The sequence below is a fragment of the Phocoena phocoena genome, chromosome 13 (assembly GCF_963924675.1).
Source record: "Phocoena phocoena chromosome 13, mPhoPho1.1, whole genome shotgun sequence".
Lineage (NCBI taxonomy): Eukaryota > Metazoa > Chordata > Mammalia > Artiodactyla > Phocoenidae > Phocoena > Phocoena phocoena.
In genome coordinates, this window is record NC_089231.1 from 24,442,085 (window position 1) to 24,468,338 (window position 26,254).

Here is a 26,254-nt window from a genome sequence, read left to right on the forward strand (position 1 = left end):
GAAGGCCAGATCTACTCCCAGAGAAGCACCTTGCAGCCTGAGTATCCTGATGGCACACTCAGCCACTGCAGGTGATCACCTGGGATGCGTTGATTTCTGTTATCCTATAGGACCTCTTTTGTAGCACTTTGTTGTTTGTTTTCACAAAATCAGCTATTACGGCTATTTGATGATGGACTTGAATGCTATTCTTATCCCTGTTTAACATGTTTGCCAACCAACCTTACCGGCCAAAGGTAATGTGGAAACCCATCACCCACTGGCTTGTTCAAGATGAGCCCAGGGTCACTAAACCATTATCCTATTTTCTTTGGAGCTTCTGTTTCCCTGAACAACAGGCTGCAAAGTGATTTGGAAAATCAAGGTTAGACCCATACCCTGGGCAAAATGCCTGAGAAGAAAAGACAGTTTCTTATCTTTTTTTTTTTCTACTTTTTTTTCGACCTAAGGTGTATATAAGGTCACAGAAAAAAGAGTGTTGATTCCACGTGGCTGGTGCTGAACCCTTGCAATTTACCAATGACGTCTCACTCACTAATGAGTTTTCCTGGGTCTGAGTCACACACAGGGAGGTTTTTAAGCAGAGAAACGAAAATTCCTGAAATGAATGAGTTACATTCTGGCCCGGGAGGCAATACCACAGAAGCACTCACTCTCACCCACACAATCAGGCCTGATAGCTGATGGAAATTTGTGGGAAAGGTTGTGAAATTGGGGATTACAGAAACAAAGTCTAAGGCAGTGGAAGGAATTCTACTGGCAGACTGCCTTTGAACTTGAACTCTTCCTTGGGTTGCCAGCCTCCTGGCCTGCCCTGCAGATTTTGGACTCCCCCATCTCTGCGATCACATGAGCCAACTCCTTAAAATAAATCCCTCTTTATATGCGCACATCCTATTGACAAATGCACAGTCCAAGAGACAAAAACACCCACACACGCCCACAACCACCCCAGCAGGGAGATCTTTAATCCCTACGATGGGCCAGACTGTTACAATAACAAAATCAACACTGACCTAGACTGCAGTTTCTACGTGGCTTCTGTCAGGAACACAAAGGTGTATATGGAACAGAGTCCCTGTCCTCCAGTGACTTTCCAACTCGTCACCAAGTTAAAGAACCTCAACACTGAAAGGGGCCCCAGTGAACCTCACCTGGTCCAACCCCTCGGTTTTACGGACGGGGAAACTGAGGTTCTGAGAGGGGACAGGACCTGGTCCAGGCAGTACAGCCTGACGGTGGAAAAGTCGGGACGAGATCCCAAGGAAAACATTCCAGACAAGAAGAGCATGAGTATGAGTGATTGTGTGTGTGTGACACACACACTGAAGAAGGTGGGAAGGTGAGCAGCTGGAGCAGGGTAATTATGGGCCGCAGACAAGGTGGAAATGGGGGAAGGTGACCGTGGAGAGTGTCAGAAGTTTAGAATGGGTCCACCAGATTGGAGAAGCTTCCAAACACTTTGGGTGTGGGGAGCGACACGATGAAAGAGTTCTTACAAGAGTGCTGCTGTTACAGGAATATTGTAAAAGAGAAAAATGTTGAAGAAAACCTTCTTCTTTTTTTTTTTTTTTGCCGTACCACACGTCTTGTGGGATCTTAGTTCTCTGACCAGGAATCGAACCTGTGTCCCCCGCAGTGGAAGCACAGAGTCCTAACAACTGGACCGCCAGGGAATTCCCAAAGAAAACCTCCTTAAAGCCAAACCTTATGACAGATATCTGTCTCTTGAGAGCTTCGGAGGCCCGATACAGATTAGAACTGGAGTAGAAGAATTACGCAGTTAGAAGAATGTCAAGGGAAAAGCAGAATGAGACAGAATGAACTAGAAGGGATTTCCCTGGTGACACAGTGGTTAAGAATCCGCCTGCTAATGCAGGGGACACAGGTTTGAGCGCTGGTCCGGGAAAATCCCACATGCTGTGGAGCAGCTAAGCCCGTGCGCCACAACTACTGAGCCTGCACTCTAGAGCCCATGAGCCACAACTACTGAGCCCACGCGCCACAACTACTGAAGCCCGCGTGCCTAGAGCCTGTGCTCTGCAACAAGAGAAGCCACCACAATGAGAAGGTCCCACACCACAACGAAGAGTAGCCCCCGCTCGCTGCAACTAGAGAAAGCCTGCACACAGCAATGAAGACCCAACACAGCCAAAAATAAATAAAAATTAAAAAATAAAAAAGAATGAACCAGAAGAGTAGAGATCATGAGCCAGTCTTCCAAGGAGCTATCCAGGCTGTTCAAAACCAAGAACAGCAAGGAGATGCTGGGCTTTTTGCTCAGAGCCTGTGAGGAGGTACGAGAACCTCTCCACCAAAAGCTGGATGGTCGAGCCCCACTGAAGGCTCAGGCACACCCTTGGCCTCTGGTCTCCCCACTGGAGGTGAAGAGGGCTGGCTCGTATCATCTTTGGAGTCTCCCTGCGGTCTCCTCCTCCCATAATGGGCCCCCCACCCTCCCAGGCCTCCAGGGTCTGTTTGCCTGAAGCTGAGTCCCTGGGAGATGGTGGGTATCCCTTCTTCCCTCCAGTGACTCCAGGCTCCTTCACGAGTGCTCAGCAGCCCCTCTCTGGTTGTAATGTCAGGATGGTGGCACCGTCTGCACGTCCAGCCTTTCCTCCCTCCCCGCTCCCGCCCCCCCGGCCCTCTCCTAGTCACTGCTTCTTGTCTGGGGACTTCAGTTTTTGGATCAATGCTCTGCTGAGGTGCCTGACCCAGACCTAAGCTCAAGAAAAGATCAGGACTATTTTCTTATTTGGGTTCATCCTCAAGGGCATTCTCTAAAGTGTCCTCTGATGAGGAATCTGCCAGAATCCTGCATTGACAACTTTTCACCATTAACGTGCTGTAAACATGGATAAAACATGTCACAGATGCTCAGCCTTAGAAAAGAGATCATACGCTATCTCATGCCTCTCTCTCTCTCTCTCCCTCCGTCTCCTTCTTCCTCTTCTTCCCCACCTTCTCTCTCTCCTTCCAGAACCTACTTTCCTGGGGTGGTGGGAGAAACTGTGGGCTCAAGGGAAATGTTCATGTACTCACCATTCACCCCACACCTTACTCACAAAGCCAGGTTTCTGACTAACAGAGTTACTAACCATGTTGCTCACTGAAGCACAGGGAGGGAGACAGCTCACATACTCACTGTGGGTGTCCAGAGACATCAAAGCAGAGCTCAGGAAATCTGCCTAGGCCGGAATCTGAGACAGGTGGTGGATTTTGCCTTGTATAACTGGATGAAATAGGTGAGGGTGAGTGTAAAAAGAGAGAAAGAGAAGAAAGCTCAGGACACAAGAACAGAAACTGGTGAGAGGAGACAGAGCAGGAGAAACTGGAGACCCAGGAAAAGCAGGAATGTGTGTGGTGTCAAGGGATTTAAGGAAAGAGTGGGGGGTTTTCTCTTGTTAGGAAAAAAGAGGTCAAAAGAATCAAATCTGCCGAGAAAAGTCACACTGGCTCTACAGACGGGCCTTTGGTACCACACTGAGAGCAGTCTTGGCCCAGTGGTAGATGGACAAGCCAGAGAGCAGTGAGTTCAGGCGTGAACACAGGGGGGATAGTGGTGGTGAGGGCAAGTATAGAAAACACCTTCCAGACGGTGTGAGAAACAGAGTGGCAGGGCATGTGAAGACAGGAGGGAAGCTTTTATTTTTTTGAATGAATGAGACTTGATTGTGTTAAATGCAGGTGGAAGGCAGACTAGCCCAGGGAGAAGGGATAAAGACCTGGGAGAGAGGAGACGTTTAAGGAGATCAGTACGTTGTGAAATTGGGGGTGCTGGTGTAGGAGGTGGACAAGAGGAGATCACAGACACAACTTCCACTGTGACCCAGAGAAGGATCAAAGGGTGCAAACAAATAAAGGAAAGTTTGGTGACCAGGAAGGGGAAGAGGCTGCTTCTGATGGTTTCTATTTTTCTTTTCTTTTTCTAAATAGGAGGGCCCTCATCTTTGGGACACAGGCTAGTTCAAGTCAGAGGAGGCATCGTAGGGTGACAGGCTTAGAGTCCCTGGGCAACTGTCTTCCAGGGCAGGTAGTCATCCCTGGGTACGCATCTGATATGGCCTATGAAATAGCTACTTGTTTGCCTCAGAAGAGACTGACTTCAAACCCAGACTGATGAAATGATGCTCTCAGGCTACCAGCTCATGGTGGCCAAAATGTGAGGTTCTGTGGAGACACATGGCCATGGGCGTGGTTGTGCAGCTACCCACCAACCATCAGATTCCTGGGACTCTCCCGACAATACCTGTCTTAGTCCATCTGGACTGTTATAATGCAGTGCCAGAGACTGGATAGCTTATAAACGACAGACATTTATTTCTCAAGGTTCTGAAGGCTGGACGTCCAAATCACAGCATGGTCGGGTGAGGGCCCTTTTCTGGTTTTCTCATTGTACCTCGCATAGTAGAAGGGGCTGGGGAGCTCTCTGAGATCTCTTTTATAAGGGCACTAATCTCGTTCATGAGGGCTCCACCCTCATGACATTAGGGGCCACTTCCCAAAGACCCCATCTACTAATACCATCACATTGAGGATTAGGCTTCAACATAGGAATTTGGGGGGACACATTAAGACTATAGCAAAACTCTAAATCCCCCTTCACACAGTGTTGGTACCTCCCTAGTAGTGGTCACCACAGTCTCCTCGGGTCATAACCGTATGTGGCTATATTCAATATCCTTTCCTGTAGGTTCCTGAAGAGTCGGAATCCTAAGTTATCGATCCTTGCTTCCCTATTCAAAGTTGCTCTCTGCATGAAATTGATCTGTTTCTGGCTAAATTCCACAGTCCTGATGCCGACATTTTGGCTCAGCCACCACTCAGAGATGGTCCCCAGACAAGCCCCTCTTCTGGCACTGGCCTGCTTCATATAAGAGAGTTTTAACAAGATGATGCCCAGAGACTTACAAGCCCCCTGCCCCACTCCCAGGAGCCAGATCAGAAAGAATTCCAGATCTTCGACCCTTCCTAGCACAGCTGCCTCCCAACCAAAAGAGAATTGCTGGGAGTTTGTAAAGTCCCAGGCTCACAGCTTTCATTGTCCAGCACAAGATTCCTTCTCCTTCCCCCTTATGAATCTGACACCAGCAAGTACTACAAAGACATGGGCTGAATTCCAACCATGTCATCACTGGGGAAACAATAAAATGCCTGACTGACTATAAAGGGTCTAACTGTCACAGAGATAAAGACCAGTCTCCGATCTTCTCCAGCAAGGCGGGGCTCGAAGTACAGCCTGGGAAAGCTTGGTTTTCTCGTGGCAGAAACTGTGAAAACATTTCCTGCTTTGAAGCCCTTGCTGGCTCTTCTGTAGGACAAAATGAGCAAGAGACACAAGGCAGCAGACTGCGCTACCAGCTGGAGGGCCCCAAACTGGGCTGAAAGAGCCCCACACCCACATATACCCGTGTGGACCACACCCTGTGGGCCCACGTGTTCTGATTTAGCAAATACCTGGAGGAGGGAAAGTCCAGCTGATTTGTAATCAAAAGTACCATCCCTTACCGCAAGGGCTCTTTCACATTTTTAGCTCACTTGATCCTCAAGACTAGCCCGTGAGGGCCTAAGACAGGTACTCTTATTCCCATTTTAGAGACCTGAAAACTGACACCCAGGTTGTGAAGGGTTCTTGGCTTTTAAGTGGCAGAATCACTCAGGTCTTCTGACTCCTAGTTCACGTTCTTTTCCTGTGAAAACGCACTACCTCCCCTTTTTTAGAGAGTGATTATTGCATTGAAAGTTACAAACAGACTCTGAAGATCCTGTAACTTCTTCATCCTCTCAAGCCCAATTGGCAACAAAGCATCAGGGATGGTCTCCTCAATTTGAGATGTGATAACCACTCCTTACAGCGAGCTCTGACCGAGTCACAGCATACGCTCTCACTGCCTGATCAGAACCAGAGGGTGAAGAAAGCTCTCGCAGAATCTCTGCTCTATCCACCGAGACTCCAAACCAGGCCTTCGTGGGGTAGCGTCTTCATGGCATCAAGGGCAGACAGAGGTTCCTTCAGTGCTTTCTCTGTAGAACAGCGAGATTGCCTTTCCTCCAGATGGGCTGGGTCTGATCTGGCCCTGGATTACCTTGAGAGGTTGGTTACAGCACAGGACAGAATTAGAGGCTGTCCAGGCCAGAGCAGATCCAGTGAGCAGATCCCACAGAGAACGGTCCCAGGAGTTCTGAGACCACCTCATGGGCCTTTGGGTTACTTTCAGGGCAGGTCTGAACAGATCTGGTCCAAATTTCCACTTCCCATTGGAGCCCATGTATATGACTTCACGTGAACTTGCCATCACCAAGAACGTGCTTTGATTGTTAGGCTGTCTCACGGCTGTGGTCATCCTGACTCCTCAATTGTGTGGGAAGTGACGTGAGGGTAGGGAAGTGGACAAGTGTTTCCCAGAGCCGTAACCTCCCATTTCTCAGTCCCTCACCCTCCACAGAAGCCCTTCTTCCCTCTCAGGTGCATAACATCCTTCCAGGCTCTTCCTATCAAAACCTAATCTCAAGAAAGGATCTAAAAATTAAGCAGAATCCAAGCTGACTGGAGCTGGAATGACGCCTTGACTTTCCAGATGAGGAGAGTGAGGTTACGTCAGGTACAACTTACCTGCCGTACAGGTAAGGTACAACTCACACCCTCAGAGATCAAGAGAATTCCAGGATCAGTGAGGAGGGAACATCATCTGTGAGTAGTCAGAGCTTTCACTTACAGCCCCTGTTTACAAAATCATCACTGATGACTCTGCTTCCTTTGAAGACTGTGTGACCTAGTAGGGATAAGACTTAGCACACCCTTGGCACCCACAGACAACAGTTCCAGGAACACAGGTGAGCCACTCTGGGTCCACATACCTGATATGGACATGCTTGAACTTGCACTTAGACATTTATTCCCAAGGCATTGGCTCCAGGTTGACAAGCAGGGCAACCTCAAAGCCCTCAGCTCTTCACCATTTTTCTTGATCACACAAGAGTCACCAGATGCTTTGTGGCTCCAACACAAGGACAATCACAGTTCACTCCCTTGGGTCTCCAGGCAGTGGCTGGAAGCAGGAGCCCTCATCAGCCATCTCATTCACACAAGCTGGTTCAAGGCACATTTTTTGAGCACCTCCTTTGTGCCAGGTACCGGGATAGGTTCTGGGAACCCCTAGCTACATGGGCTCAGTTCTTGTGCTCCTCACGGTCAAGAGAAGGACACGGTACTTCCCTGGTGGTGCAGTGGTTAAGAATCCACCTGCCAATGCACGGGACACAGGTTCGAGCCCTGGTCCAGGAAGATCCCACATGCTGTGGAGCAACTAAGCCCGTGAGCCACAACTACTGCGCCTGTGCTCTAGAGCCCGCGGGCCACAACTACTGAGCCTGTATGCCACAACTACTGAAGCCCGCGTGCCTAGAGCCTGTGCTCCGCAACAGGAGAAGCCACTGCAATGAGAAGCCTGCACACCACAACAAAGAGTAGCCCCCGCTCGCTGCAACTAGAGAAAACCTGGGCACAGCAAAAAAGACCCAATGCAGCCAAAAATAAATAAAATAAATTTATTTAAAAAAAAAAAAGAGGAAGACATGTAAGAAACTGACAACCCAGTTCACCACCTGTGTGCTTTGCCAGAGCTCTTCATAGGGCTGGGGCTCTGAGAGAGGAGCAGCCCCTAACCCAGACTGGGATGCGTGGGATGCTGGGGTGGTCAGAGAGGCAGGCATTCACCCGCACAGATAATTTCAGTGAAACTGGGAAAGTGAGACGATAGAGGTACATACAAAATCTGTCTTAAAAGGAAGTCTTCCCTACCCCTGCTCCCCTTTCACTTCATCTTATCTTCTCCCACCCTTCCAAGCAAAGCTTTTGGAAAGTATCTTCCACTTATTCCCCGCTCCACTGAAACTGCTCTTAAATCACCAGTAACCTCATGATTGATAATCCAACACGCCCATCTTCATCTCATAAACCCCTGTGGTACCTGTTCTCTCGGCCCCTGCCTCCTCCTTTCTCAGTCTCCCTGATCCCACCCTCCTATGCCTCCCTAGTCCCCCCTTCCAGGCCATCCCCCCCAGTCTGCCCTCCACACTGTGGCCCTCTCTTTCTAAAACTCTGACCACACTACCCCCTTATTCAAATCCTTCACTGGTTGCACAGTGCCCTCAAGTCAACCTCCAAACTCTTTGGCTTGGAAGGTAAAACCTTCTAGGACCCAGCCACCTGCCTCTCCAGTTCGCCTCTGAAGCCTGTGACCCCAGAAAAGCCCAAAACTCTGTCCTACCAGGTGACTTTGTACATGCTTTTTCCTCTGTCTGTAAACCCCATGTGGTAAACCCTACTCATCCTTAATCTTGTTCAAATGTCACCTCTTCCAGGAAGCCCTCCATTGCTCCTCCTTTCACTCCTTCCCAGACACATTTCTGTAACCCCCTTCAATCTTCCCAGAGCATCCTCTATTCACCATTGGCATGTAACTGATCACTTGGCTATGTACCCCTGCACCCTTAACTAAGTTGTACAGGCCTCGTTGCAGATGTTAGATGCCTTACTGATCTTTGCACGGTGCTTGGCAAAAAAGCTTTCTTTAACAAACATTGATTGATTGTTTGGTTGATTCATTAATTAAGTATAAAACAAGGTCCCCTGTGAAGAAACCACAGTCCAGATGGGGAGGAAAGCCAATCATGGGTGAGGTGATGGAAGATACTCATGCCAAGAGTAAGCATATTTTCCTGACCACAGAGGACTGGGGAAACTTGGAGGAGGAAGATAGAGAGCTTGAAGGACTGGAGCAGCAGGTTTCCTGGTTGGGAAGCAGGTTAATCAATGCACAAGCCCGGGCTGTGGCTTCACCTACACCTGGTTCATTTCCAGCAGCAGCAACATTGCGGCGAGGATTTGGTGCCAATGGGCACCCAGGGTCCCTTCCACGTAATTAACATGTCTCTGGGGGAGGCCTGAATCCCACAGTCTGGAATGTAGACAAAGAGGATCTGTTCCAGTTATGCTAATTGCTGCCTCTCTCCCACAGAGGATAGGGCAGTGAGAGAGCTGAGCAGAGGGGGAATTCCTCAGCTCCTGCAGCCTGGCCCGAACCCAGGGAGGGGCCCCGCCAGCCCTCACCGGGGAAAGCTGGAGGCAGAGCCGCATTCATCTGTCCCATAGGCTGTCTCTGAGAGGTGTGATTTGAAGACCAGGCAGCTTCCTAGCCAGGCACCTTAAACCTTAAAACTGCACTTTAGAAACATTGCTTTCCCCTGAAAGCCACTTTTTAATGCAAATGACCCAGGAAGAAGTAGCAAATTAAGTTCCTAACACCTTCCGTATAAGTGGGTGGCTGTGCAGCTTTCCCAAGGGGTCTGGGGACCTGGGAAGGCAGGTGCCTGAGCTGTAGAAGGGACACAGTGAAGACAGGAGGCCCTGGGTCACAGATTCACTTCTGCCACAAATGTAACCCCCCACCCCTGACCGTTGTTGCCCCACGGCCCGGTTCTGTGCTGGCCTTTCCTTCTGCCACCATCCTGGGCTGAAGACCTCATTAGTCCTCAGGGGTGCCCACCACCCCACTCTAACACCTCCTTCTCTACGGCTTCCTTTGCTCAGAATCAGTGGCCCCCTGAGGCCACTGGCACTTCTGAGTTTACAGCCCTCAGTTCCCTTATTGGGATGCTGGTCCAGGCTTTTGTGCGAGGCATTTCTGGGGGGTAAGAGCACTTGCTGTGCCCTGCAGTGGTTCTCTGACCCCAGCCTGAAGCGGAATTACTGCGAGGTCTTGTTGAAACAGATCAGCTACAGGGCTTCTGTACGTCTGAAGTAGAGCCTGAGAATCTGCATCTCTAATGAGTTCCCAGGTGATGCTAATGCCGGTCCAGAGAACCCACTCCGAGAACCACAGCTTTATAACCTTGTGACTCAAACTGTGGTCTGCAGACCAGTATCCCTGGCATCATCTGAGAGCTGGTTAGAAACGCTGAACCAGAAGCTGCATTTTAACAAGGTCCTGGGTGACTTGTATGCACATTAAATGTTGAGATCCCTTCCCCAAAGCAGTGTTCTCAAAGTGTGGTGCAGACCACCTGCATCAGCATCACCGGGGAGCTTGTTAATAACAAAGGCTCCCCTACGTTCATAGCAGCACTATTTACAATAGCCAAGACATGGATACAACCTAAATGTCCATTGATGGACGAATGGATAAAGAACATGGAATACTACTCAGCCATAAAAAAAGAATGAAATAATGCCATTTGCAGCAACATGGATGGACCTGGAGGTGATCATACTAAGTGAAATCAGAAGAGAAAGACATACCATATGATATCATTTATATGTGGAATCTAAAATATGACACAAATGAACTTTTCTATGAAACAGAAACAGACTCACAGACATAGAGAAGAGACTTGCTGTTGCCAAGGGGGAGAAGAGGTGGAGGACGGATGGATTGGGAGTTTGGATTACCAGATGCAAACTAGTATATGGAGAATGGATAAACAAGGTCCTACTGTATAGCACAGGGAACTCTATTCAATATCCTGTGATAAACCATCATGGAAAAGAATATAAAGAAGAATGTAGAGCACTGGAGCCTACTTGGGCTCTTTGGTGGGGCTAATGGCAGACTCTGGGAGGGCTCACGCCAAGGAGTGCCTCCCAGAACTGCTGCTGCCAGTGTCCTTGTCCCCACGTTGAGCCACAGCCACCCCCCGACTCCGCAGGAGACCCTCCAATACTAGCAGGTCTCAAGATTCTGCCCTCCAGGAAAATCTTGCCATGATTGGATAGGACCCCCAGATAAATATTCAAACCTTCGACCTGTTCACTTCTACATCCCTGAAAATGAATCACCATTGGAACAAAAGTTAAGAGAATTAAGACAAGAAACACAAGAATGGAACCAACAGTTCTGCGAGAACCAGAATTTCTTTTTCTTAAGGAAAAAGAAATATTTATTGACTCAAGACTGAAAGCCAAAGGCCTGGAACTGAGAGCTGAATCAGGTCAAAAAGCAACATTGAATGCAGAAGAAATGGCTGATTTTACAAGGAATTTTTAAGTAAAAATTTTCAGAAGCACGTGTATTACAACAGGTAGAAGTCGCTATCAACTTAGTTTTTGCACTTTTAAATAAAATTGACAGATTAAAGTTACTTGCATGGCAGCCCTAAAGCAGCTTGCACCCCTAGCGCGTAGATAGTGGGTTCTACACGGAGGAACTAATATTATAGAATAAAAGAGACTTCATACAGTGTGTAGACATTGCTTGGATCCTAATACAGACAAACCACCTATAGAAAGGGACTGGTACAAGCGTAATTTTGCCATCCCCTTCTTCATGGGAAAAGTAGCCCTGGAGAGAATTTGGAACAAGCTTAGACTGAAATGAAAGAAGACCAGCAATTAGGAGCCCACCCTGACCCACCCGCCAGCGAGAAGCAGCTGCTTATAGGAGCTTGTTTTACAAGGGCTCTAAGAGCTGTGTGTGCAGGGCAGGCTGGGAGGACGCGGGTCCTGGTGCGCTGTGGCCCACGTGGCTCCATCCTGACTGTGGATTCCAAGCTGGCTCTCAGTCATGGAAGTGATGTTAAATAAAACCCAAGCACTGTGGAAAAAGAAAAAAAGAATGTATATATATGTATAACTGAATAACTTAGCTGTACAGCAGAAATTAACACATTATAAATGAACTATACTTCAATAAAATAAATTTTTTAAAAAAGTTCCCAGTGCCCCCTTCCTCCTCCAGGCCTCTGGTGATCACTGTGACTCTCATGTTTAGGAACTTGTGCCTCACAGTCTCCACTTTGGCTACCTGTTAGAATTCCCTGAGCAGCTTGTCCAGGCCGCCCCTCCAGAATAATCAAATCAGATTTGGGGAGTGGAGACCCAGACATGGGCATTTTTAACAGTCCCCAGGTCATGGCAATGTGCATTTAAAGCTGAGACCTTCAGTTTAACACCATCCTCTTCTCGATAGCAAATGTTGGAGCATGTACCCCATGCTCCAGGTTACCTTACACCGAGGTTCTCAAACTTGGCTGCAAATCAGAATCCCCAGAAAGTTTTTAACTTTTTATTTTTGAGATGAAATTCACACAACATAAAATACATCATTTGACCATTTTAAAGTGGACAATTCAATGGCTTTTAGAACATCTTAGAACATTCTTCACAATGTTGTACAACGATCACTACCGTCTAGTCCTAAAACATTACCATCACCCTGAAAAGAAAGCCCGTGCCTCCCAATTCCTCCCTCCCCTAGCCCCTGGCAGTCACTAGTCTACTTTCTGTCTCTATGGATTTGCCCATTCTGGACACTTTATGTAAATGGAATCATACAATATGCAGCCTTTAGCTTTTTTCGCTTAGCGCAATGTTTTTGAAGTTCATCTATGCATGTATCAGTACTTCATTCCTTTTTATGGCCAATGCTATTTCATTGTATGGATATGCCACATTTTATTTATTTATTCATCCGTTGATGGACATTTGGGTCATTTCCACTTTGGGGCTAACGTGAATAATGCTGTTAGGTCCATTAATGTACAAGTTTTTGTGAGAACATATGTCTTCCGTTCTCTTGGGGACATACCTGGGAATGAAATTGCTGGATCATATGGTAACTCCATACTTAACTTTCTGAGGAACAGCCAAACTGTTTTCCAAAGCAACCGCACCATTTTACATTCCCATCGGCGGTGGGTATGTGTTCTGATTTCTCCGCATCTTCACCAACACTTCTTTTCTTTTTTTCTTTTTTACTTTTTATTATAGCTACCTTATCAGGTGTGAAGTTGTATCTCGAGGCTTTGATTTGCCTTTCCCTAATGACTAATGATTTTGCACATCTCTTCATGTACATATTGGCCACTTGTATGTCTTCTCTGGAGAAATATCTCTCCAAATCTTTTGCGCATTTTTCAATTGGTTTATTTGTCTTTTTATTGTTGAGTTGTAAGACCCCGGAAGGCTTCTAAAATCATCCTACATAAGCCCCCAAACAGCTCAATTGAATCAAATCACTGGAGTGTACCTGGGCATTGATTATTTCTTAAATTCCCCTAATCTGCTGTTAGGGTTGAAAAGCACTGGTTTACACCACATGGCCAAGCAGAAACAGAGATACCATGCAAGAGCTCTCAGAGTTCATGACCTTATCCGACCACCTGGAGGTAGAGGTGAGTAAGACATGCTGCGTGACAGCTCTCAGTGTAATAGAGATGCTGGCCCCTAAACAAATAATTACAACACAATGTCTTAAGTGCTCTAATGAAAGGATGTACAACTTGTCAAGGGGACTCCAAGAAAGAGCAGCCCAACTTCCTGCGTGCATTAGTATTGCTGAATGTAGGGTGGTGGTCACTAAGGACTCTCAAAAGGTGGTCCCTACTAGCCATGTTAGCACCCCATGGGAGCTTGATAGAAATGCAGACTCTCAGGCCCTATCCCAGATCTACTGAGTTAGAGCCAAGTTTAACGAGAGTCTCAGGTTGTTCATGTGTCCATTAAAGTTGGAGATACACTGATCTGAGGTCAATTAAGAAGCATCGAGAAAGCTCAGCCACCTAAAACAAAATAAAACAAAACAAAAAATTCCACTGCCATGAGGTATGGGTTCATTAAATTGTTCCTTAAGGTAACTGACTTCCTTTCTTAAATTGCAACACATTAAATAGCTCTTAGTCACACATATCTTAGCATGAATTTGTTTATCAGAAGGTTTTAGCCTAAGCCATTCTCTTCCTGAAGCTTCTCTACCAGCCAGCTTAATAAGAGGCAGGGGGAAGGACTAGATTGGTGTAACACTGGCACTTGGGCATCAGCACAGTTGAATTGAAGTACAGGGGTGATGGGGAAAGCACAGGATGGCTTCACCATTTCTTTCAAAACCAGCCCTTGCTCAGAGTTTTATACCAGATTTGTAGACGCAAGTGTCTTGCCCTAGCATAACCCAATAAATCAATGTAGCAAGAGCTGGTTTAAAACTTGAGTGAAATGACCCATTTGACTGTGTTCATCCCACTAGACCACACCTGAACTTGATCCCTCAGCAGGTGAAATTGCAGCCTCCATTGACCGTGGGCTTTCCAGAGGCCGAATAATCCACGTCCTAGTCTCATAATGGGTTGTATCTAATTCCCATGTGTCCTCATACATAAAGGTTTCCACATCTTCCCAGAGATGACTCATTTCAGTGTTTGGTGAGCTTTGCTGCTGGAGAAATCTTCACGTTTAACTTATAATGCCACACGCTACAATGGGAGATGACATTTCTCAGGGCAGCTGGTTTCCTGTTCCAGGTTTCCATATTAGGTACCAAATGAAGGCCTCCCCCCTCAATCCCTCGGCACCAAGACCTCGAATGAGGCCCCAGAGGAGTACTCTCTGAGGAGTAAGAGATGTGTGAATACACAGTAGTGTTGGTTCTATTAAAACCTTACTTCAAAACTGCTTTGGGCCACCCTCAGAAATGCTTCCCAGCTCCAAATCCTAAGACTTAGGCCAAACTCTTTTCTCTCCCTCCTCACTGATTGTGCATTAACAAAGAGGCAGGAATTTCAATACTTGTTCATTCAGTTATTGAATGCCTACTGGCTTCAGCCTCCAGTGTGCCCAGTCCAGGCTCTCTCCTTCACCCCTTGCACTGGCACTCAGCTCTGGTCCCAGGACTATGCCAAGAAGTCCAAAAAAAACTGAGGCTTCCCATCGACAACACCCCAAATCTTACTAATGGTCTCTCCTTACTGGTTTTTAACCATTCTATTGAGATAAAGTTAACATACTATTCACCCACTGAAAGTGTACAGTTCAATGATTTTTAGTATTTTCACAGAATTGCAAAACCATCAGCAAAGTCAATTTTAGAACATTTTCATCGTTTCAGAAAGAAATACTGGGGTCTTCCCTGTGGCGCAGTGGTTAAGAATCCACCTGCCAATGCAGGGGACATGGGTTCGAGCCCTGATCCGGGAAGATCCCACATGCCACGGAGCAACTAAGCCCGTGAGCCACAACTACTGAAGCCCACATGCCTAGAGCCCGTGCTCCGCAACAAGAGAAGCCGCCACAATGAGAAGCCCACACACCGCAACGGAGAGTAGCCCCCGCTTGCCACAACTAGAGAAAGCCCGCGCACAGCAACAAAGACCCAACACAGCCAACAATAAATTAATTAATTTTAAAAAACGTAACCCTGTATCACCCCCTCACCCCTAAGTTCCTCAGCCCAAGGCAACCAATAATCAACTTTCTGTTTCTATAGATTTGCCTATTCTGGACATTTCCATATAGATTCTATTCTATTCCATACAGATGGATTCATACAAACGTGGTCTTTTGGACTGACTTCTTTATCTTAGCATAATGTTTTCAAAATTCATCCATATTGTAGTATGTATCAGACCTTAATTCATTTTTATGACTGAATGATATTGCATTGTATAGATATCCTCTTTTTGTTCAACTATCCTTCAGTTGACAGACATTTAGATTGTTTCCACTTTGGGCTATTACATATAATGCTACTATGAACATTTGTGTACAAAAAATTGCCCTTTGCTTTCTTAAAGGACCAGAAAGAAACAAGAATCCTGCTGGTCACCCCAACATTTTGAGTGGAAAGAAGCTGATACAGGGAGAGAAGACATCAGGGTACATTCCTCTGGTCCATTTACTAAGTCAAAAATCTCAAGTTAGGTGTCACTGAGCTGTGAGATCTTGGCTAATCCACTTGCTTTTTCTTTCCTTCATTTTCCCACTTTAATTAACGGATTTAATTTCTCTTTCCTAAGGAAATTGGAAGACCATTAATTAAGTCATTATTAGAGTATCGACTTATTATGCATGAGAGACTTATTCCAGAGCAAGGTAAGGGAAAATTGACATCATGATGGATAACACAGGAGAATTCAGATGTTACATTCACAGATGTTCCAAACCTTCCTGCCTGCCACTGTGGTGGCCAGACCCACTGCACCAGCATCTTCCCCTGGCCTTCATGACACTCCTTTATAGTGTTAGCTGATTTATATCTTCATGGAATTTGTTCAAACCCACCAGTAGGCATTGGGAAGTTATGTACACATCTGCAAGCTGGGCTGGTCCAACTTCCACCAGGAAGTTCAAACTCTGCCAGCATCAGCCGAGTGTTCTTCCAGAGTCTCTCATTCATGGAATAACCCGCACATCTTTAGAGCTCAGGTGAATCTTGTGAATACCAGGTGATCACCCTTCCTGCTTTACATAGATTAGGACAGGCTCCTCGACACCTCTAGGCTGGCTTACCTCCTAGACAGAATATTCATCTTTTATGTTTCCTTTCTCCCAATAATCACCAGCCTTCTGATAAGCACATCATAGCAGATGCAGGCTTTTCCTGAATCTTCCTTCCTTGCCAGTCACCTCTGGTCATCTTTTCCCATTTCTCTTCTTTATTCCCACACACCCACATCACCTGTGCACAACCTTTTAGCTTACCTTTTCCTAAATGTTGAAATTGGCTTGGGCCCAATAAGATTTGCACCATTGTGAACTGAATTCTGGTAGAATACTAATTCCTTGATGGAAAACTGTCTGACTGACTGTATAAAATTATAGTTTTAAAAAATATTCAGTTCATGGACTTCCCTGGCGGTCCAGTGGTTAAGACTCAGGGCTTTCACCACCGAGGGTCCAGGTTCGATCTCTGGTCAGGGAACTAAGATTCTGCAAGCTGCATGGTGAGGCCAAAAGTAAATAAACAAATAATATAAAATAAAAAATATTCAGTTCAAGTCCTATTCAACAAAATTCCATGGACTTCAGCCTCAATAAAATATGTAGATGATTACAGACAGTAAATCAAATGAAGAGAATAGGCCATTGGTTATTTACCATATTGTGCAAATCCTGGGGCACACTTCCTAGAAGATGGTCCCCCTATAATCCAAACTTCTTACAGATTAAGGTGGATAGATGCAGGATGTCCTCTGATTTCCTGGGGCTCTTGGCATTCTGAGAAGCAGGGGATGTCTCCTGGGAGGAAGCCACCCAAGAAGGTAGCAATCACCAGGTTCCCTCAGCTCCTGTTCTCCTCGCAGAGAGGAGCATTCCTGCACCCCTGCCATGGAACAGGAGTGGCCCGGCCAGATGGAGGAGGACCAGGTGGAGCCAGCATTCCCAGGCAGGCTGCCAGCCCTGAGCAGAGCCTAGGAGCAGGCCGTAAGGAACGAAGCCAGGGGCTTCCCTGGTGGCGCAGTGGTTGAGAGTCCGCCTGCCGATGCAGGGGACACGGGTTCGTGCTCCGGTCCAGGAAGATCCCACATGCCGCAGAGTGGCTGGGCCTGTGAGCCATGGCCTCTGAGCCTGCACGTCCAGAGCCTGTGATCTGCAGCGGGAGAGGCCACAACAGTGAGAGGCCCGCGTACCGCAAAAAAAAAAAAAAAAGAACGAAACCAGGAGACAGAATGTGAGACTTCTCCAGAGTGTCCACGGATGTGGTCTGCGGTGACCACATGGGGAGCGGCGGCAGCACCTGGGATCCAGCCTTCAGCACTGCCATGTTCCTGGCGATGCTGTTTATGAGGCCGCCACTCAGGCACTGAACTGCTTGTTTTTATAAGGGATACTCTGATGGGCTAATTAAGATGGAGAAGACATACCTCCCAACTCAGGTGAGCTCAGGGCAGCACAGTGCTGCCCCCGACTGCCTCACAAGGAGGGAGGGGATGCTGACTGCAGGAATTTGTCTGCTGAGGGAAGCGTCCACGCTGGGTGCTGCCCCCTCATCAACCTGTCCCTCTCAGCCTGGACCTTTCCACTGAGTAAATGTTGGAGAAATATTTTAAATATGCAGTGCAGTTCATTATCCTTCCTACCTCCAGACTCAATAGAACCGAGTGATTAAAAACCGCAGATTTGGAGTCAGAGACCTGGACTCAAATCCCACTTACTGTTCTGACCTGTGACAACTCAGCCTCTCCAAGCCTCGGGTTCCATGTTTGAAACAAAAGGAAAACTCATCTCATAGCAGCAGAGTGAGGATTAAATGAAGTGGGGCTGGATAGGGCCTGGTTTCACACTGGCTCCTCTATTCTTCCAGAACCCTCTGGGCCTGCCTCACTAATAGCTGGAGTGTCCTGGCCTCCCTTGCAGCCCCATCCTCTACGGCAGCTCCTGTCCCCCAGCTGCTCCTCTCCTCAGGGAGCATCCCCTCCCACCGTGTGTGTTGGTTCTGCAGTAAAACATCTCTAGGACATTTCTTCAGGAATGTGGGCAATTCTGGTGTCCCGCAGCAAGCCAGTTAGGCAAGTTTGGAAATCTCAGTGAATGCCAATCTCCCACTCACCTGAGCGCCACAGAGATTGTTTCTTCATTGGTCGTTTTCTTTTTTTGTTTTTCTTTTCTTTGCCGTATGCGGGTCTCTCCCTGCTGTGGCCTCTCCGGTTGCGGAGCACAGGCTCTGGACGCGCAGGGCCAGAGGCCATGGCTCACGGGCCCAGCCGCTCCGTGGCATGTGAGATCCTCCCGGAACGGGGCACGAACCCGTGTCCCCTGCATCGGCAGGCAGACTCTCAACCACTGCACCACCAGGGAAGCCCCATTGGTTGTTTTCTTATGAGAAAGTTTTGAAATGGGTGTTCCTTCAGAGAAAGCAGGTGCTCCCTGCCTTGTAATAGATGAACATCCAGATTTATACAGAGAACAAACAGACTCATAGAGGAGTCTTCTGGAAGGTAAATTCTTCTAGTGCTATTTTAAGGGAAGGAAATAACACAGGCTTAGTGTCTGTAGACCCAAGTTTAAGTCCAAGTTCATCCACTTACTGAGAGGCCCGGGACCACCCACTGACATCTTTGAGCTTCAGTTTTCTCCCCTGTCATATATTGTTGTAAAGGGTAAATGAGGGAACATAGATGAAAGGACTTTATAATGCCTTTAATTAGTCATTATTACATAACTAAATTTACATAAATATATCTGTTGTGCAATGTGAAACTCATTTACATGGGCTAACCCCAGGTTGTTTTTAAAGGCCCTATTCTAACTTTTTTTTAAAATGTGGGGTGATTCTCTGAGGAATCGGAGTAGGACAGGATTTATGTCAAAATGGAAGGCTGAATGCTGGCTAATATCTGTAGCAAAGAGCGATGAGGAAATCCATTCCTGAGGTGCCTGGTTGCCCACCTTTCGGTCCTGATCCCTCTGGGTTTCATTAGCATCAATAAGTGACTAAAAATACATTTGAGTGTCACGATGCTTAATATTGTAATTGTTTTTGGTACTATTTCCTCCTACTTCCCATCTCACACTCATGCTCCCATCGAACAAGAGTTGAGAAAAGTTATAAAGTGAGACTTCACCTTCCATCGGCTCCCCTCCAGCTGTGATACCCTGTTCCCAGAGGCCGAGCTTCTCCATTCAGCTTCAGTTGGCCTCCGGCTTTCAAGGGACGAAAAGTCTTCTTTCCCTCTCTCTCCCATGTGTCAATGAGGAGGCAGAAGCCTGCCAGGTGCTTTCTCCTCCTCCCAAAGTCAGGGTGATGTGTGAAGGGGAAGCCCTTCTGAGTGAGAGACATGACTTTGACCGTAAGCCAACAGGCATAAGAGGCCAGTGATTATTGGCTTCCTGTTTTCTTCACAGGCCGACCCTGAGTCTCTGTCTCCACTCCTTGAAGCTCTTGCATCAGTTGCAAGCTGATTAGGAAATTCTCATCTGTCTTCACTTGGATTCCCTGGGAGACAGACTGTCTGAGATGGAGGTTTGAGGGCAGGACTTCTACTGGGCAGGGGAGAGGTGAATTATGATGTCACAAAGGCCCTGGCTGATCCCACCGGGAGCTGTGCAGCTCCTACAGTCCTCCAGAGTTGTCCTGTCTTCAGGCGAGGAAGTCACTGGTTGTGGACTGCCTCTGGGGAGGGGCTGTGACCATAAGCCCCTTTGTTGACTGAGGGTAATTCCTGCAGACAGACTCAGATGAGAGCCCTCAACAGCTGACGCTCCCAGCAGCCAGGGGGATGAGTGCCTCAGTTCTGAAGGGGGCTTCTAGTTGGCCCTCCACACATCCACTACACCATCTGAGTGGTATCTTGGCATTTTTTAATGTTCAAAATTTTGTTTAAAAATAAAAATGCCTTCGCTTTGTTATGAAGCAGAAACTAACACACCATTGTAAAGCAATTATACCCCAATAAAGATGTTTAAAAAATAATAAAAATGCCATTGTAAATAAGTAATTGTGTGTTTACTTAAAGTTGTTCTATCCAAAACATAAGTTTTGGGAGTTCCCTGGTGGTCTAGCGGTTGGGATTCAGCGCTTTCACTGCCGTGGCCTGAGTGCAAGCCCAGGCCGAGGAACTGAGATCCCATACGCTGTGTGGTGCGGCCAAAATGATAAAAAAAAAAAAAAAGTTTTGTATATTTGGAAAGAGCAATTCTGCAGCAGTGCAGTTGGGTCACCAGGGAAACGAACTGCAGGGTCTGTGAAGCCGCATCGCTAAGGGTTTCTTTTTGATTGGCCAAAAAGAAGCCTGTGTAGAGAGTTTGGGACAGCCTAATCAGAAAGAAGATGAGCGTGTCTTAAAAAAAGACACAGGACCCACAGGAGGACCGATATCTCCGACAGAATACAGGCAATGAGTTGAGGTCGTGATGGAATATGCTCCTTGGCAGTGACTGGTTGAGGCTCTAGCTTCACAGCAATCCCACTGAGGTTGTCCTGGGATGATGACCAGGGCGGAAGCAAAAGTATGTTTACTTCTATAGTATGCTCTTAGTTTCTCCATTATGATCATCTCCATTCAGATAATCCCACCCTCCGCTCCCGGCCTCGACGCTTCCAAGTTTGTATGTGGCATCTGACTATGATCACCCACTTCCTGTGAAATGATAAACAAAGTTGAGTGTGAATAGCTCTGGGCTGAGATAATTAGCGCTGGTCCAGATAACTCTGCTCCCTGCTGCTACAGTTGACCTCTGGTCCTAAACCCTTGCCTGTTTAGACCTGTCCTAGCTTCCAGACTCTTCCCACTGTTACCAACCAGAGTTCTTGGCCTTCCCCAATCAATAGAGGGGAAGACAATCTCTTGTCTCTAGAGGCCAGACAAGAAATGTAGGTGAGGCTTTATTGGGGCCCCTGCTGCAGCACGGGGGAGTGAGAACAAAACACAGGTTCCATTGCTTGCTCACTGCCCGCTCCCTGAGGGGGGCGAGCTTGTTCTTTATAGGGGGTGAAGGTAGGGATGTGCCCAGGGGTTGGGCCGGAGGCGTAGCTTAGGTGGTGCTGCGCACAGGGTCATGCTCAGTACCCTGCTTTTGCTCCCAACATGCCTGTTTTTGCTCCAGGCTCTTAGAAAGCGGCAATTGGGTTTTTTGGTCTCTTTGTATATTTTGGGTCCAGAATTTGCCCCACCTGCTCATGCACACAGTTATTTTTAGTCCCATATAGTTTCTTTATGTTTTGTTGCTCAAGGAGAGGTGTGTCCAGGTGCAAGCACTGCGGCACTGCAGCAAATGGTCCGAGGTCCCAGCCTGTCTCACCACCACGATCCATACATGCGCTGATGTTACATAAGGAAAGTCAAAGTTACACTGTATTGCTAACCACAGACGTTTAGGAAGACATTGACTTGAACCCTAGTTTATAGTTGTTTTATTCCTTTTATTTGCTTATTAAGCTTTTTTTTTTTTTTAGGAAAAACCACTCCCAATTTATAGATAAACCCACAGTTAGCAAAGACAGCTTTGACACCTTTCTCCCCCTCTCAAGGCAACTACTGCTGCCATGGAAATCACTGGGCAGGAGGGGGATGGAAAAACAAATGCTGGTGCTTAGAGGGTCTGCAGCATCAAGAGCTGCAGAAACCCAGCAATATTTTAGGGGACTTGATTAGAGGAAAGATTCCCAAAGAGGACTAGCCTATTTGTAAGGTGACCGCCCTGACCCAGTGATCTCCTACCCTAACAGGAAATTTTCCTTTTGATGTGCTTGGCTGCCTCGGGGCAAAGATTAATTTGGATAACAAGCATCTTCTTTTAACAATGTTTATAACTCTGAACTGGTTAGAGGTCTACTAGCCATGGATACATGAGCAGGACTGAGTTCATTTCAAAGCTTCCAACAGATCCCTTGCAGATGTCAGCTACTCTGAATAAACGAGAGCCTGGGTTGAAGGATAGAAAGTAGCGCTGAAAACAGAGGTGAAAACTGAGAAAAGTACATTTGGTAACAGTGGCTGTTCTAGTACCTACTTGGCATCCATCCTTCCAAGGAGTTCGGTGTTTCAGTTTGTTCGTATAGTCAAAGGAGGCCCCATGGAAGCACCTTGACTCTAATTTGTAGAGGGGGCGCCACTGAACTCCCAAGTCAGACAAGACACAATGGAGGCACCCAGACTATACTTCTACCTTTCGGCAATTTCAAAAAGTTCCTTTAGTCGGCCAGAAAGAAGGCTTCAGCCCTTTCCTCTGTCACCTGAATTAGGTTAAGAATATATTTCTTAGTCTCTAACCCAGTCCCCCCACCATGTCCATGATTAAGCCTGGTATTTCAGAATGTCTTGGGTAGAAGTGAAGAACAGCCACTTCCCACCATCATGAAGGCCCCTTGCAGAGAGTGTTCTTCTCATTTTAAAACGTTTTAACATTTAAGGCTAGAAATAAAGTCAAATGTATGTACTTCATCAAACTTCATAGTGATAGATCAGTTTAAATTTACTAAAAGTTGACTACAAGATGGAATGATTTAAAGGACAACTTAAAGGGAATAAAAATGAATTCCTGGGACTTCCCTGGTGGTCCAGTGGTTAAGAATCCGCCTTCCAATGCAGGAGACGTGGGTTCAGTCCCTGATCAGGGAACTAAGATCCCATGTGCCTCGGGGCAACTAAGCCCACGCACCACAGCTAGAGAGAAGCCCGAGCGTCACAAGGAAAAGCCCGCATGCCACAACTAAGACCCGACACAGCCAAATAAATAAATAAATATTTAATTGCATTTTCAGCTGGGCCCCTGGGCACCCTGAAGAAAGACAGTATTTTTCAGCTTCTGGTGTGATTATCCAACTGATTTCTGGCCATATAATGTGGGCAACTCCTCATTGATGCTCTTAAAAGGTAACATTTCCCCCCATTTCCACCTTCCCACGGGCTAGAAGTGGACCTAATGGGGGACACTTTGGACTGCGGGGGTGAGGGGAACATCCTGTGAATGACAGAGCAAAAACTAAGAGCCTGGCTTTATGGAACAGAACCTCAAAACCAGCTGAGAGTTTAACACAATAGAGAATTCATCTTCTACCTGGTTTAAGTCACTGTTATCTAGATTCCATGGGACCAAACCTATATCCTCACCAACGTTCCCCCAATACCCAGCCCTCCTCCCCAGTCCTCCCAAACATCCACCTTCAGGACTTTCTACTGCGATTCGAATAATTTCTCCTCTTGTTCTTCAGTGAAAGGAGTTGTTGTCTGCTTCTTACCAACAATTAGTATCAAATAGAGAATATATCCTATATTAAAGTAACTTTTTGTCAAAACCTAGGCTTAGGCAGGATAATCCTTTCAAATTTTGAGAACTGAGTTGCTAGACCATGAAGAATTTTGTAGATTTTTATTATTTTACTATTAAAATTTTAAATCTTGAAATCGGTTAATCATAAAGTAAAAACTAACCATATATTTATTTTTATACATTATATACACTTGAGAAATAAATAGTTTTCTAAGCATTTAGAAAAGCATCATTATATACAAATAAGCTTCAAGCCAAATGTATAAATACAGGACCCACTGAGGATTCGATTCCTAAGGCTTCCATTACAAAAGTAGAAGTAACCAGGATGCACAGTCAATAATACAAGCTCTACTTTGGCTAGAATGCAACCACAGAAGCCACAGAAAAGGCACACAATTGGATTGAGAAAATACCTTGAATTAAGGTATTTAACTGGTTATGTCTTCAGAGGTTTGGCACAGAACAATGACACAACCTTGGCACAATAGAGATTAAAACAATGTCCTTTAAAAACCTAAGTACAGAGAAAATCGCTCTCCCCCTTTCCTACCTGACATCACACCTCCTTGCAAATCAATCTTATCCATAAAAATCCCAACCCTTGGCCCAGTTGTTCTCCCAGTTATATATTAATAAAAGAGTTTTGGGTTTCATGAATGGCTCTGAAGAAAATTCCTTGTTTGTTACATCTGGGGCATATTGGTGGGAAATGGCTATACGAGTCCTGGTGAAGTTGCAGAGATGAGCATACCATGGGCATTGCCTCCAGGAAGTCTAGGTCCTCACCTGGCTCCTCCACCAACTTGGTATATAATTCTAGGCTCGTGCGGAACCTCACTAAGCTTTGGTTTTGTAAAATAGAGATAATAGTAACTGCCCTGCTCACCTCCTGTTGTGAGTCTCTAAGTGATGCATGTTCAAATCTTTTGAAAATTATAAAAGTGTTCCTCAAATATCATGTATATTAATTCAAACCAAGATCTAGAATTAAGGGCTTTTTGAAGAAGTTCAGCACAGAAAGGGCACTTGTATTGGAACAAGATATTTCAAGAAGGAAAAAGTATGGCATTAATTCAATCTTGGTACCAGCTATGTGTGACAGGTGCTGGTTTCTGTATGAACAGACATGTGTAACATATGTAATAGCCTCCAGCTTCCTACACAGAAGAGATTTTGCCAATCATACTCAGCAATTGGCACCATTCTGTCCCTAACATGTATGACACTCTGCTTGCCACTCTGCTGGTGATCAAAGATGTCACTCTTAAGGGAAATGCACTTTAAGAAGAAATAGGTAGAAATCACTTAAAGCCTCAGGGTCCCCAACTCTCACATCCTGTAGCCCTCCCAGTGCCCCTCATGCCTTTCATCATGTGCATATCCATGGATCATCTAAACGGGAAGGGAGCCTAGATATCCCAATCCCATTAGGTTTCAAATGAGAAGATGGTCTGCAAAGATTTACTAAGGTGTCTACTGCCATGTGCTAATTAAGTTTCAGTGCTTAATAAACATTTGTCCAATCAAAAAATGAGCAATGGAGGGGCTTCCCTGGTGGCGCAGTGGTTGAGAATCTGCCTGCTAATGCAGGGGACACGGGTTCGAGCCCTGGTCTGGGAGGATCACACATGCCGTGGAGCAACTAGGCCCATGAGCCATGACTACTAAGCCTGCGCATCTGGAGCCTGTGATCCGAAACAAGAGAGGCCGCGATAGTGAGAGGCCCGCGTACCGTGATGAAGAGTGGCCCCCGCTTGCCACAACTAGAGAAAGCCCTCACACAGAAACGAAGACCAACACAGCCAAAATAAATAAATAACAATTAATAAACTCCTACCCCCAACATCTTCTTAAAAAAAAAAAAAGAGCAATGGAAAAAGAAGAAAGCCAATGATGTGTGCATTGGAGAACGAGCTGGGGAGCAGGACCGAATAAAATGTAACCAGTCCACGTCACCAGTTACCCATCGAACCCCAAGGGCGAGGGCCGCCACACCTCCCCAGATCTACTCTCCCTCCCCCGGCGAACAAAGTCCCAGGCCTGCCATCCTGACACGAGTCAGCTCCCAGCAGCAAGACCCCTCACTATGACTCAAGTCAGGTCAGGCAGCTGACAGCCTTCCACGCAGAGTCACTCGGAGCCTGTGTTCCTTGTTGGGTGAAGCACAGGCTCATCCAGTCCTGAGAAGCCAGCCTGGTATGCATAGAGGCCAGGGCATTGGCCATTTGCACACAGATCTGGAGTTAGAGCTATCGTAGAGCAGCAGTGGGCACAGCAGGAACAGCAGGATGTGGTCTCCTCTGGAGAAAAGTCCCAGCCATCATGGGAGGCACGGTGCTGGGCCCAGCAGGTGGGCTCCTCCTGTTGCTCCAGGGTCAAGGCCAAGAAGGGTCTTTCCATCAGGTGGGTCCTCAGCAGTAACATTCCTCCATGTGCTTGGAAATCAGGGAGTGGGGGGCCTTGCGGGCATCTTCAAGGATGCTCCGGGGTTGGACTGAAAGGAACCACGTGGGAGTGGTGTTCATTAGCTGGCTTTGCAAACATGCAACTCTGTTTACCACAAGACCAAGCTTTCTTCCATACCTATCAGCCTCGTTTATTTGCTTCCCTTTCAGAACAAATGGAGAAAGTCCTGAATGCTCCCTCCTCCCCCTCCCCCAACAAGCCACAGATTCACTTTGAGAAACACCACACCGGAGGCTGCTCCGGGTTCCTAGTTCCATACACCTCAGTGTTGACATCTGCATATTTAGCAGAAAACTCACCCACAGC

The 26,254-nt window shown here is 46.7% G+C and overlaps 1 pseudogene; it reads left to right on the forward strand.

The window, feature by feature from the left end:
* The first annotated feature begins 2,207 nt into the window (after positions 1 to 2,207).
* LOC136132508 (cytochrome c oxidase assembly factor 8-like) lies at positions 2,208 to 11,393 on the forward strand (annotated as a pseudogene).
* The last annotated feature ends 14,861 nt before the right edge of the window (positions 11,394 to 26,254 follow it).